This window comes from Ovis canadensis, chromosome 11 (genome assembly GCF_042477335.2).
Source record: "Ovis canadensis isolate MfBH-ARS-UI-01 breed Bighorn chromosome 11, ARS-UI_OviCan_v2, whole genome shotgun sequence".
Lineage (NCBI taxonomy): Eukaryota > Metazoa > Chordata > Mammalia > Artiodactyla > Bovidae > Ovis > Ovis canadensis.
In genome coordinates, this window is record NC_091255.1 from 57,033,447 (window position 1) to 57,048,516 (window position 15,070).

General features: G+C 42.6%; 1 long non-coding RNA gene across 1 annotated transcript; it reads left to right on the forward strand.

Annotated features, from left to right (window-relative positions):
• The first annotated feature begins 547 nt into the window (after positions 1–547).
• LOC138414412 (uncharacterized) lies at positions 548–9,797 on the forward strand. The gene is made up of 2 exons (XR_011246824.1): positions 548–1,051; positions 9,449–9,797. It is a non-coding gene; the product is annotated as an uncharacterized lncRNA (long non-coding RNA).
• Positions 9,798–15,070: the final 5,273 nt, after the last annotated feature.

A 15,070-nucleotide genomic window follows, 5' to 3' on the forward strand; every position in this document is an offset into this window, starting at 1 on the left:
CAAAAATATTTCTGGTTTGAATCTCTCATCCCAATAAAATCCAATAAAGTCAAGTCCAATAAAGCCAAGAGGCATTTCTGGGGTTCTGGACACAAAATAACTTGGCCAAAATTGCTCTACTCTGTTCTTCTTCTGGGAGGGTTGCCTGAATCTCAGTCTTAAGTATTCTCAACAATGGACCTCTGACTAGAAAAATCATAGTTATCAGCTAATTAGACACTAACTCTGTAACACCCTTGGGGCCAGTATTATTAACTTGATTTTACAGGTAAGGAAACTGAGGCTTAGATGGGGTAAGTAATTTCTCAGGGTCATCCTCAGCTTGGTAAGTGGTTGAACTGGGACTTAAATCCCAGCAAAGAACAACAGCAGCACTGGCTGCGGGGATGCATATTCAGGGTGGGAAGGGCTATGCTGTACACACAGGTCCAGGTGGATCTGAGGATTTTGTTGCCATAAAGCAGCATTCATGAGCTTAATTTCCCCTTCTTTTTGTGGATATGTTTATTGGCTTGGCCAATAAGTCCTTCTGGGTTCTTTCCATAAGATGTTATAGAAAACCCCAAATGAACTTTTGACCAACCTTAAAGAAGGCTGAGTACCAAAGAATCAATGCTTTCGATTTGTGGTGCTGGAGAAGACTCTGGACAATCCCTTGGACAAGCAAGGAGATCAAAACAGTCAATCCTAAAGGAAATCAACTCAATATTCATTGGAAGGACTGATGCTGAAGCTGAAGCTCCAATCCTTTGGCCACTTGATGCAAAGAACTGACTCACTGGAAAAGCGCCTGCTGCTGGAAAGATTGAAGGCAGGAGAAGGGGGAGACAGAGGATAAGACGGTTGGATGGATCATCGACTCAATGGACATGAGTTTGAGCAATCTCCAGGAGATACTGAAGGACAGAGAAGCCTGGCGTGCTGCAGTCCACGGAGTCGCAAAGAGGAGGACACAACTTTGTGACTTAACAACAATATTTGGAGGAACTCAGTATATCGCAGAGGCTGAGGGTGAGGATATACAGGCTCAGTGCTAACTGTGTGACTCTGGGTAAGTTACATAAAATCCTGGGGTTCAGTTTCCTCACTTGAGGGGGTGGGGGAAAGAGGAGAGGGACAGGGAGACATGTTACCTGCATCATGGAGCTACTGTGAGAATTAACTCAGGTAATGAATGTGAAAGGTTTGGAACAGGGCCGGGCACAGAGTAAGAACTGGAAAGAAAAAAAAGGCTAGCTATTCATAGTATGCTCATCCTTAGCACGTGCCATACTAATTGGCTGCTCCCCTTAGAAATCTTCAGTCTTTGAGGTCATAAACTTAAGTTACTTGGCCACCATTAACCTCCTGATGTAGTAACCTGAGCTCCTTCCTGAAGCAGAGCCTGAGGCAAGGACTTGGTGCAGGGCCCAGGGAGAGTGAAATAGAGAAGCAGCCAACACAAGAGGTGGGGACGGGCTGGCAAATTAATGAGCACCCCAGTAACTGGATTTGATCCTATTAAGACCAATTGAGGTCTCAAAGTCCACTATGTCCCTGGGTTTCACAGCATGCCCTGAATCGACAGCCTCTCATTTTCTCTTTGCAAAGCTTCTAAAGCAGTTAACAGAAGCCAACCAACCCACAATCCATGTAATTACCACTGCTTCCTGCCTTTCAAGCGCTAGAACTATTGCATAACCTCGAGCTTCATTACCTACCTCTGCTCTCTTCCCCACTGCAAGGGAAAGTCTTAGTAATTGTGAAGCTGTAACATGTAAGGATTATCTCTACTCCCCTCACCACCAGCAAGAGTCCTTGTTGCCATGCATCTTGGGAGGAAATCTGTTTATCAGGGCTGCTTTCTCCAGCCTTCTGACAGTCTGATAGCCCTGAAAGCAGAGCCTGAGAAAAGGCCTTCTGTGGAACAGAAGGAACACTGGCAAACGGGCACGAGGGACTGGAGGAAAAGCCAGAACGCGGTGTAAGGCTGAGTTGGGCATTGCTGGGGGGAACTGGGGCTCGATTCCACTGGAACTGTCTGTGGAGCGAAAAAATGCCTCTCAGAATTATCCCCTTGAGGACTGAGAGCGGGAAGCACTTATCCATCAGCTCCCATCCCCCACTGGCTGAGGGCTGCCCCCAGGAGGTGATGCATGTGGGCATTCCAAATAGGCTTCCATTGGCCTCTCACCCCAGGCACTGGAAACCCCCCGGGGTAGAAAAGGAGTAATATGCCTTGACCACTTAAAGCAAGAAAGCTGTCAACACAAAGTGGGTGAGGCTGCAGATGCAACTGGAGTCCGAGGATGTGACTGCTGGCTGCTCTGCTGTCTCTCAACATTTCCTTTGTAATGACTATGTGGTTTAGTTGCTGATGTCTGACTTTGCGACCCCATGGACTGCAGCACGCCAGGCTTTCCTGTCCTTCACCATTTCCCGGCGTAACGACTATAATACTAACAATAACAATACTAACAATAATACTAACTGCCATGGGCTGAGTATATACCAGGTTCCAGGCACTGCTGAGTGTTTTGTGTACTTCTCACAACACCCTCCTCACACAACCCCAACTTTCTGCGGCCTCCACCCGCACCTACCCCCCCCCCCCCCCCCCCCCCCGCACAGTCATTGAGCCCCAGCCCATGGCTTTTGGACTGAATTGTTTAGGAGGGGAAGGGGAGGAAAAGGAAGAGGAAGAGGATCTATTGAGTTTCCATTCAATAGTTACATTTTTTTCATGTCTAGAAGTTTCCCTTTGGTTTTTGATTTTTTTTTGCTGAGCTGGGTCTTAGTTGCAGCACGTGGCTCTTTAGTTGGGGCATGTGGGATCTAGTCCCCTGACCAGGGATGGAACCTAAGTCCCCTGCATTGGGAGTGCAGAGTCTTAGGACATCCCTGGTTCTTTTTCAAACCCACATATTCTTTTTTTTTTTGGTTGTGAAATAGAGTACATATTATATAAAAATGCACAAAAATATATATCCATAGTTTAATAAGTAAACAGATTGTTGTCAGCATCCCAGAAGGCCTCTGCATAGCTCTTCTCAATCACAACCCCAATTCCCCAACTTAAGTACCCTGTTATGGGAATCACACCTTTGCTTTTCTTTATAGTTTTACCACCTACATATGCATTCCTAAGCACCATATTTAGTTTTGCCTGCCTGCTTTTTCAAAATTGAATGTAAATGAAATCACATAGCATTTATTCTCATGTCTGGCTCCTTTTGCTCAACATTGTGTTTGAGAGGTTTACCCAAGATGCTGCATGTATTTGTAATTCATTTATTCCTCTTGCTCAGTTCAGTTCAGTTCAGCTGATCAGTTATGTCCGACTCTTTGTGACCCCATGGACTGCAGCACGCCAGGCTTCCCTGTCCATCACCAGCTCCTGGAGCTTGTTCAAACTCATGTCCATCAAGTCAGTGATGCCATCCAACCATTTCCTCCTCTGTCGTCTCCTTCTCCTTCTGCTTTCAATCTTCCCCAGCATCAGAGTCTTTTCCACTGAGTCAGTTCTTCACTTCAGGTGGCTAAAGTATTGGAGTTTCAGCTTCAGCATCAGTCCTTCCAATGAATACTCAGAGTTGATTTCCTTTAGGACTGACTGGTTTGATCTCCTTGCTGTCCAAGGGACTCTCAAGAGTCTCGTCTCCAATACCACAGTTCAAAAGCATCAGTTCTTCCATGCTCAGCTTTCTTTATGGTCCAACTCTCACATCCATACATGACTACTGGAAAAACCATAGCTTTGACTAGACAGACCTTTGTCAGTAATGTCTCTGCTTTTTAATATACTGTCTAGATTATATTATTGTCTTGCTAAGTAGTATTCTCTTGTTTGAATACACTATAATTTATCTATTCTGGGCTTCCCTGGTGGCTCAGTGGTAAAGAATTCGCCTGCAACAGGAGCTGCAGGAGATTCGGGTTCCATCCCTGGGTCAGGAAGATCCCCTAGAGGAGGGCATTCCAACCCACTCCAGTATTCTTGCCTGGAGAATCCCATGGACAGAGGAGCCTGGTGGGCTACAGTCCATAGGGTTGAGAAGAGTAGGATAGAACTGAAGCAACTTGGCGTGCACACGCACAGCTTGGAACTGTCAGAGACAATGCAGTCATGACCGTTCTTACAAGGCTTGCACACGTCTCCTGGTTCTCAAGTGCATGCAGTTATGCTGAACATACTCAGGAATGGAATTACTGGGGCATGGGGCATGTTTAGCTCGCTGATTCCTAAAATGTTGATGTTCACTCTTTTGCCGTCTCCTGTTGGACCACTTCCAATTTGCCTTGATTCACGGACCTAATGTTCCAGATTCCTATGCAATATTGCACTTTACAACATCGGACTTTACTTCCATCACCAGTCACATCCAAAACTGGGTGTGGTTTTTGCTTTGGCTCTGTCTCTTCATTCTTTCTGGACTTATTTCTCCGCTGATCTCCAGTAGCATATTGGGTACTTACCAAGCTGGGGAGTTCATCTTTCAGTGTCCTATCTTTTTGCCTTCTCATATGGGGCTTCATGTGGGTTCATGGGGTTCTCAAGGCAAGAATACTGAAGTGGTTTGCCATTCCCTTCTCCAGTGGACCACGTTTTGTCAGAACTCTCCACCATGACCCATCCATTTTGGGTGGCCCTACACAGCATGGCTGGCTCATGGTTTTATTGAGTTAGACAAGGCTGTGGTCCATGTGATCAGATTGGTTAGTTTTCTGTGATTTTGGTTTTCAGTCTGTCTGCCCTCTGATGGAAAAGGATAAGAGGCTCATGGATGATTCCTGATGGGAAAGACTGACTGAGGGGGAAACTGGGCCTTGTTCTGATGGGCAGGGGCATGCTCAGTAAATCTTTAATCCAATTTTCAGTTGATGGGTGGGGCTGTGTTCCCTCACTCTTATTTAAGTAGAAAGTGAAGTCGCTCAGTCATGTCCAACTCTTTGCGACCCCATGGACTGTAGCCTACCAGGCTCCTCCGTTCATGGGATTTTCCAGGCAAGAATACTGGAGTGGGTTGCCATTTCCTTCTCCAGATCTTCCCAACCCAGGGATTGAACCCAGGTCTCCCACATTGTAGGCAGACACTTTATCGTCTGAGCCACCAGGGAAGGTATTTACCTGGGGACAAACTACAGGGGAGGTAATGAAGATAATGGCAACCTCCTTAAAAGGTCCCGTGCACACACTGCTACACTCAGTGCCCCTAACCCTGCAGTGGGCCACTGCCCACCCACACCTCCACCAGAGACTCCTAGACACTCTATTCATGTCCGAGGAAAACCATTCAATATCACAGTAATCCAAGTCTATGCCCCAACCAGTAATGCTGAAGAAACTGAAGTTGAATGGTTCTATGAAGACCCACAAGACCTTCTGGAACTAACACCCAAAAAAGATGTCCTTTTCATTTTAGGGGACTGGAATACAAAGGTACGAAGTCAAGAAACACCTGGAGTAACAGGCAAATTTGGCCTTGGAGTACAGAATGAAGCAGGGCAAAGGCTAATAGAGTTTTGTCAAGAGAACACACTGGTCATAACAAACACCCTCTTCCAACAACACAAGAGAAGACTCTACACATGGACATCACCAGATGGTCAATACCGAAATCAGACTGATTATATTCTTCGCAGCCAAACATGGAGAAGCTCTATACAGTCAGCAAAAACAAGACTGGGAGCTGACTGTGTCTCAGATCATGAACTCCTTATTGCCAAATTCAAACTTAAATTGAAGAAAGTAGGGAAAACCACTAGACCACTCAGGTAGGACCTAAATCAAATCCCTTATGATTATACAGTGGAAGTGAGAAATAGATTTAGGGGGATTAGATCCGATAGAGTGCCTGAAGAACTATGGACGGAGGTTTGTGACATTGTACAGGAGGCAGGGATCAAAACCATCCCCAAGAAAAAGAAATGCAAAAAGGCAAAATGATTGTCTGAGGAGGCCTTAAAAATAGCCGTGAAAAGAGAAGCAAAAGGCAAAGAAGAAAAGGAAAGATATACCCATTTGAATGCAGAGTTCCAAAGAATAGCAAGGAGAGATAAGAAAGCCTTCCTCAATGATCAGTGCAAAGAAATAGAAGAAAACAGTAGAATGGGAAAGACTAGAGATCTCTTCAAGAAAATTAGAGAAAATTTTAAAATTAAAAGTTGGCTCAAAACTCAACATTCAGAAAACTAAGATCATGGCATCTGGTCCCATCACTTCAAGGCAAATAGATGGGGAAACAGTGGAAACAGTGACAGACTTTTATCTTTTTGGGCTCCAAAATCACTGCAGATGGTGACTGCAGCCATGGAATTAAAAGATGCTTGCTCCTTGGAAGAAAAGTTATGACCAACCAAGACAGCATACTAAAAAGCAGAGACAATACTTTGCCAACAAAGGTCCATCTAGTCAAAGCTATGGTTTTTCCAGTAGTCATGTATGAATGTGAGAATTGGACGGTGAAGAAAGCTCAGCGCCAAAGAATGGATGCTTTTGAACTGTGGTGTTGGAGAAGACTCTTGAGAGTCCCTTGGACTGCAAGGAGATCCAACCAGTCCATCCTAAAGGAAATCAGTCCTGAATATTCATTGGAAGGACTGATGCTAAAGCTGAAACTCCAGTACTTTGGCCACCTGATGGGAAGAACTGACTGATTTGAAAAGACCCTGATGCTGGGAAAGATTGAAGGCAGGAGGAGAAAGGGACAACAGAGGATGAGATGGTTGGATGGCATCACTGACTCAACGGACATGAGTTTGAGTAAACTCTGGGAGTTGGTGATGGACAGGTAGGCCTGATGTGCTACAGTCCATGGGGTTGCAAAGAGTCAGACACGACTGAGCAACTGAACTGAACTGAAGTGGGGTATGTTTATCTCCAGTCCAAGTAGATAATGCCATATTTCCTTCCAAAGTAGTTCTACCCCCTTTGCATTCCTATGAGCAGTATGAACTTCCCCATTCCCCTACATCTTCACCAGCACTGGTGATATCTTTTGTTTTAGTTTGACCACTCTTATGGATATATACTGGCATCTCAAGGAGATGCAACCAGTCCATCCTAAAGGAGATCAGTCCTGGGTGTTCATTGGAAGGACTGATGTTGAAGCTGAAACTCCAATACTTTGGCCACCTGATGCAAAGAGCTGACTCATTGGAAAAGACCCTGATGCTGGGAAAGATTGAGGGCTGGAGGAGAAGTGGACAACAGAGGATGAGATGGTTGGATGGCATCACCGACTCAATGGCCATGAGTTTGGGTAGACTCCAGGAGTTGGTGATGGACAGGGAGACCTGGCGTGCTGCGGTTCATGGGGTCGCAAAGGGTCGGACATGACTGAGAGACTGAACTGAACTGAACATTGTGATTTTAATTTACATTTTCCCTGATGACTAATAAGGTCAAGCACTTTTAAATATATTCACAGGCCATTTGGATTTCTTTTATAAGGTGTCTGTTTGAGGTACTTGGCCTATTGTTCTACTGAAGTGTTTTGACTTTTTCATATTTTTTAGTAGCTGTTCTCCTACTCTGTAGCCTGATTTTTCACTATCTTAATGGTACTTTTTGATGAAGTTCTTTCTTCTGTTTTAGCTTACAGTTTTTATTATAACCAAGTAGCTTTACCAAACACAAAATTCAGTAGACTTACAATTCTAGTGCATTATATTATGCAAAATTGATTTCTGCCTTGTAATGATTAGTGACTACAGCTCCACTTTTATTTTTACTCAATATTATTTCCCATATAGGCTTTCATATATTTACATAGTTTAACTTTTTCAGCACATATCATCTTTTTTAAAAAATCTATTTTTTCCTTTATTTTTGGTTGTGATGGGTCTTCACTGCGGCGTGAGGGCTTTCTCTAGCTGTGTCAAGCAGGGGCTCCTCTTCCTTGGGGTGCACGGGCTTCTCATTCAGCACATATCATCTTATTCAATTCTTGCATTGTTGGTTGGTTGGTTGGTTTAGTTGCTAAGTCATGTCCAACTCTTTTGTGACCCCATGGACTACCCTGCCAGGGTCCTCTGTCCCTGGGATTTCCCAGGCAAGAATCCTGGAGTGGGTTGCCATTTCCTCCTCCAGATTGATGAAGTTTGAAGAACTTGTTGTGCCTGCTGTGTCTTATGTTTAGTGCTTTTTTGTGAATGTGTGTCCAGATGAATATTTTTTCAGCTTGAGGTCATACAAGCATTATCCTATACTATTATCTACTAAAGGCTTTTCTTCTTCTTTTTTTTTTTTTACTAAAGGCTTTAGTTACTTTCATATTTCATTTTGTATCAGCCTGTAATTGTTTCTGTGATGTGAAATTGGCATCGCATTTTTTTTTAAGTTTACTGTTTATTGTTGGCCGTGTTGCTTCGCGTGGGCTCTCCTCTGGCTGCAGCAAGCAGGGCTACTCTCCGTTGCGGTGCACTGGTCTCTCAGTGCAGTGGCGTCTCTTGTTGCAGAGCGCGGGCTCTAGGCGCGTAGGTCCAGTAGCTGCAGCATGCGGGCTAGAGTGCAGGCTCAGTAGTTGTGGCACGTGGAGTTAGTTGCTCCGTGGCGTGTGGAGTCTTCCCAGGCCAGGGATCAAACCTGTGTCCCCTGCTTTGGGATGCAGATTTTCACCCACTGCAGCACCAGGGAAATCCTGGCATCTCATTGTTTCCCCTCCCCTGCATGGACATACCCCCTTGCTGCAGCACTATCTACTGAAAAGGCCGTCCTTTCCCCACTAAACTGCAGTGTTATCTATGTCACTAATCAAATGTTCATATACATGTGGGTTTCCTTCTGGGCCATGGATTCTGTTTCACTGTTCTAGACTTCTCTCTCCTGTGTCAATGCCATATTCAGCTTTTAAATAGATCGCAACAGCTGGAAGAGCAGTTTCCCCACCTTGTTCTTTTAAGTCATGTCTTAGCTTTTCTTGACCTTTTCATTTCTGTACTTGGCGAGGCTTGTGGGATCTTAGTTTCCCAACCAGGGATGGAATCCGTGCCCCCAGTAGTGGAAACACAGAGCCTTAACCACAAAACCGCCAGGGAAGTCCCTGCATTTCCATACAAATTTTAATCAGCTTATTATTTCCTTACAGAAAAAACTAAACATAGTATGGATTTTGATTGATAGTGCATTGAACTTTTAGATCAACTTGGGGAGAATTAATATTTTTATAATATTGAGTTTTCTGAACTGCAAGTATTTCATCATTTGTCTTCTTCAACTCTCTTGGTAGTGTTTTATCATTTTCTGTATAAACAATCTTGCGTAATTTTTGTTAGATTTAGTCCTAGGTGGTTAATATTTTGAGGCTATGTTAAGTTGTATTTTTATTTCATGTTGTGGATACAGAGCAATACAATTACTTTTCTTGGTCAACTTTGTATACAGCAACCTTGCTAAATTCCCTTTCCAATTTTAATAATTTGTCTAAAGGTCTTTTAATTTATCTGTACGTTTTCTTACAATCTGGAGACCAGACAACTACTGCTGCTACTGTTAGCGTTGTTGCCTTCGGTACAACTGCCTCACCCAGAAACTGGAGCCCAGTGGAGTGTGGAGTTCTGCCATTAGAGACACTTGCTTTTCAGCAGAAATCATCATCTCCCCTCTCCTTCCCAGGTCCTATGGACATGCATCTAATTGGTGGAAGATATTCACAGTCATACCCTGGCAGCAAGGGAATTCCAATTTTTCAGGTTTCAGACCCCACCAAACAGAAGAAGGGTTATGATGTGGCTTAAGAGAACCAACCAAAATAACTACCACTTTAGCCAAAATACCAATCAAGACTGAGGGGAAAATAAACACATTTTAAGACAAAGGAGGAGGTTTTGTCAATTGCGTTCATGCTGAAAGAACCACACAATGTACTACATGAAAAAGGAAACTAAATACAGATTCAAGAAGCATGTGTGTGTCGGGGGGTGGTGAGGAATGAGAGAGAGAGAGGTATATAAGGTTTGAAAGCATTATAAAATTAGCAGGATTTTGAAGGTGTGTTATGGGTATATGGCTAAACAAGTAGAAAATGTAACATGAAAGAAAGTCCAAATATAAATTTATATATGGATGAGTTTAGTATGTGAAAAATATGGCATTTTAAATCAATGGGGAAAAGATGGAACATTCAATACAGTGTAAAAATGGAAAACCACATTTAAAAAAGTTAGAACTCCACTTCATTTTTTTCCACTTCATTCTTTACAAAAAAAAATCCATTCAGCTAGCTCAAATATTAACATACCTAAAAAAAATAAATAAGTAAAAATAAAATACCTAAAAATTAAGCTACAGAATTAGAGGAATTTTATAATTTTTAAGAGGGAAAGGCTTTTCTAAGTATGACTCGTGATCCAGAAGACATAAATGAGTGTTAAATTTAGTTAGATGAAACATTTAAAAATCTTTAACTAAATCAAAAAAATGGGGAGGGGAAATATTTTTAATCCATGTCTCTGATAAAGTATGATGTTCTACAATATTTGATGAGCTCTCAGAAATCATTCAGAAAAAAGCCAGCAACCCTAGGAGGCTGGAAGGCAAGGCAACACCAGGGCAGCAGGAAAACCATGCTGGGATGAGGAGCTGCAAACTGGTGTTCCCTTCAAGCATCTGTCCCTTCTGCCCCTTCTGGTTCCAGAGCTGGGAGATTTCAACCTAAGGAGATTGCCTTCTCTCAGTGCTGCTTCTCTTAAAGGAGATAAAGGGGAGAGCCAACCACAGGAATGATCAGCAGTGAGTGGTTCAGTGATGTCTGAAGATCACACATTCTTCTTTCTCCTTTATTGCCCTGGAGAGATGTGCACTAGTCCTTGCCTTTGACCTTTCCCATTACACGCTATCAGAAACAGGAACTAAGATCTCAGATAGTGCATCAACTCACAGGTTAGGACAATTAGACACCTAAGGATTACAATGATCTCCAAGCACATCTCCCTGGCCCCTCACACAGAATGTGGAGGAAGGCACAGCAGAGAAGGCCAGAGCAGGGCCCTCTAAACCACAGGACTAAGGAGGTATTGCTACCTCTTGCCAGGTCTTGCCAGGTCTTGCCAGGTCTAAGGAGGGTGTTGTTACCCCTCTCGTCCTGGCCACCATCGCCTGGGTACTGTCAGAGCTCCTAATAGGTCTCCCGACTGTTTACTCCTGTAAAATTCCACTTTCCACAGGGAGCTTTTCAAAACAACAGAATGTCCCTCTTCTGCTCAAACTGTGCCCCCTCCTGTCCTGATGGCTTCCAGGCTCCTTAGGTGAAGTAAGCACCCTGACCACCTCTCTGACCTCACCCTCAGCTCTGCCCTGCTTTATGCTCCTTGCTCATTCCATGCTGCTTCCCTCCTAAGGGCCTTGCCACTTGCTACTCCCTTTTGCTCAACGCACTGTCCCAGATCTTCACACAGCTGGCTGCTTTGCATCATTCAGTTTCAGTTGAAGGTCATGTCCTCAGAAACTTCCCTTATCACCCATGTAAAGCACACCATCCTGTCCTATTTTACAACACTATCACTACCCAGAATTACCTGAAATTGCCCATGCACCTACTGGCTTATTGGTTGTCCCCACCTGCCCACCCCCCGAAGGGCTGTTTGTTTTGCTCACCATTGCATCCCAGCACCTCAAGTTCCTGATACTTGGGTGCTCAAAAAGCTTTTCCAAATAAACAAAATGAACACATACATGACACATGTAACAGGCCAGTCTTCAGGAAAAGCACAACTAACCCTGGCATTTAAATCTGAAATTTCTCCATGCCTTCTCACAGGAAGATATGGTGTAACATAGCAACCGTCAAGAACTTTTTTATGGTGGCATGAAAAGTGAATTTCATAAAGCTCTTTTTTTTTTAACCTGTCCCGTGGCCTGTGGGGTCTTAGTTCCCCACTGAGGGATCAAACCTGTGCCCCCTGTAGTGGAAGCACAGAATCTTATTAATCACTGGATCGCCAAGGAAATCCCATAGAGCTGTTTCTAATAACATCTTTTAATATATATTGGTGTGGTATAATACCTAAGAAAGGTATTTGGTAAAAAAAATTTATTAAATGCAATTGGGTTGGAGGGAAGTTCTGTCAAAACCATACCATCCAGGTATGGAGCTCTATGAAAATTTTTTTAAGATTTTTTTTTTTAATGTGCACCATTTTTAAAGTCTTTACTGAACTTGTTACAATATCATTTCTGTTTTTTGCTTTTTTGTCCATGAGGTATGTAGAATCTTAGCACCTCCTGCCTGTGGGCTTCACTATTAAGAGAAATAGTATGTCTGTCTGGGACAGGGCTTGAATATATTTATTTTTAAAAAGTTCCATAGGAGATTCTGATACATAACCTCCGTCGGACACCTCTGATCTGGATAATCCTCCATAAATATTACTTACCCCAACTGCGGTTTAGATATTCCATGTTGCCAGTAAGTGCAGTCAGCTGACCTGAGATCAAGAATGCAATCCTCCCATGAAGGCTGAGGCCCCTAAGAAGTCACAGTACCTAAATAAAGGTACCTGTGGCTTGGACTGAGATTTTCTTTAGAAAAATAATTCTTAAAACTTTTTAGATTCTTAGTTATACTATAATCAAAAAATTGGACCCCAAACTGCAAAAATGAAATTTAACCTTTCAGGTAGGGAATATTGGTGTTGCCGTGTCTGAGAGTGCTGTGGTTAAGATAAAGCAGGTGAGCAGCTGTGTGGCGTGACATTCTAATTTTCTCTCTCAGGATTCTTGAGAATTAGGGTTCTTGAGGGTGGGGAATTACAGATGTGTGATAGAAGAAGTTCAAGTCAAAACCCTAAAGTCCCAAAGGGGCATGAGGGGACTTTTGGGAGATAATGGAATGTTCTATATTGTCACGTAGTGGTGGTTATTATACACGTCAGAACTCATAATGTGTACATTTAAAACAATATACTGTATGTAAATCATATATCAGTAAAGCTAAGTCACACATACATACACACACACACTTGCCAGCTCTGAACACTGAAAAGGTCTAGAAAGAAAGACCACCTTCTAATAATGAGCACCCCTGGCACCCAGGGTATAATCTCCAGTTTTCCAACAAAAGGAACCAGGGCTCCTCAGAGAAACTCTAACTATACAATCTCTATATTAGATATTAGATACTAAGGAAGCTCTCAAGCACTACTACAGTTGTGTCAAAAGGACTTGAGACAAAAGACAGGACAACTGTGCAAGAAAAAGAGGGCGAACCCAGCATTCCTCCCACCTTTCCCATACCCCTAAGCAAACAGTAGATGAGATATTTCCCTTCATACAAGTATTCTAGCTAATAAATAAAGGATGATAGAGTACCAGCATTTTGCCACCTCTTAAAAACTGGCTGATCTGGGCACTGGTCAATGATTGCCGGCATTCCCCCAAGAGAAACAATCAGACATTTACTGCCGATCATCTTGCCTAACCGCCCCCACAGCAAAGTGATCAGGCCTCTGGATTCAATTTCCAATCTATAGGAGATACAGAGGATTGGAGATACAGAGGAATCGGCTAAACTAAACCAAGGTGGTACAATTTGCAAAATCCAAACAGTAGGAAACACTGTAGTAAATAAACGTTTCATAAAAAATACAAATGGGCAGGAGAGTGCTCAAATCTATGAGGATAACAACCAACTTGAATAGCAGACCTTATTTGGATCCTGATCCAATTATGAGACAGTTTTTAATAGAAACTAAGTGGATACATGTTTAGTAGTTCAGTCATGTCTCTCTGCGATCCCACGGGTGATCCCACTAGGCTCCTCTGGTCCATGGGATTCTCCAGGCAAGAATACTGGAGTGGAGTGCCATTTCCTTCTCCAGGGGATGCTCCTGACTCAGGGATCAAACCTGGGTCTCCTGCATGGCAGGCAGATTCTTTACCATTTGAGCCACCAGGGAAGCCCATAACTGGATATCTGATACTACAGATATGATTTTTAAAACTTTATTATAATCCTCAAACATATGCAAAAAGCAGTACAATGAACCCATGTACCCATAACTCAACAACTCAGGACTACCCTGATTTTTCATCTATATTTTACCACTTTTTTAAAACTAAATTTTAAAACAAGTCTCAGATATTATATATTTTTACTCAAAAATATTTAAGTACATGTCAGATAAGGATTTTTAAAAAGAAAAATAAAGCCATAATATCATGATCACGCTCAAGAAAATTCTCAATAATTCCTTAGTATCATCTAGTGTTAATTTTTTCAGGCATGAAAATGGTTAACAAAAGATCCTGAACTAAAATAGTTACAAACGAAGTGATAGCTGTGACCTGCTTTGTATAATATGGAAGGGTGGTGTTGGGTGGATGAGGCAAGTCTGGTCATAGGTTGATGGTTGTTGGTACTGGGTGATCGGAACATGGAGTTAATTATACTGTCCTGTAGATGTCTTTGTGTTTGAAATTCTCCCCAAGAGCAAACAATAAAAACCTACTAGGTAAGGTCAACTCAGACAAGTTAGCCAACCTTTCAAGACACTGTACACAAATCATCAGTTGGGATATTTGCCAAGTTGGCATTGACAACACAGTCAACACAAACATAATCAGCACATAAACGTTTATAGAATCAGAAACTAATGTTAGATTATGCCATTTAACATTTATTTTAGCTTGCTTTTCAAAAATCAATAAATGTCCTAATTTAATTTTAGGTTAATCTTTGATATCTGAGAGGGTGCATAAAGACCTTTGCTTTCCTGATACCAAAACCCATTTCAGAGACTAAAAGACAGTACTGTAGCACCAAAGGATAAAGTGTCTTTGATCCAAATTAATCATGATATCCTCATGCCCTTGGACAATGACTAGCCCAGTAATGAATGTGTGATTCAGTTCTGATGAATAAAAGTAAACAAGTCTTCTGGTTAGGATGTTTGGGAAAGCATTTACTTTCCTAATTAAAAAAAAAGGGAAAGAGTCATGGCTGGCCAGTTCTTATCTCTTTGGCTTTCTTTCTAACCAGAGTGTAGCTGAGAAGGTTAGAAATACAGCAGCCACCTTGGGACCAAGAAGCAACAAGTAGAAAGATATAAGCCATATACTAAAGATGGTGGAAAGATAGCAAGAGCCTTGGTC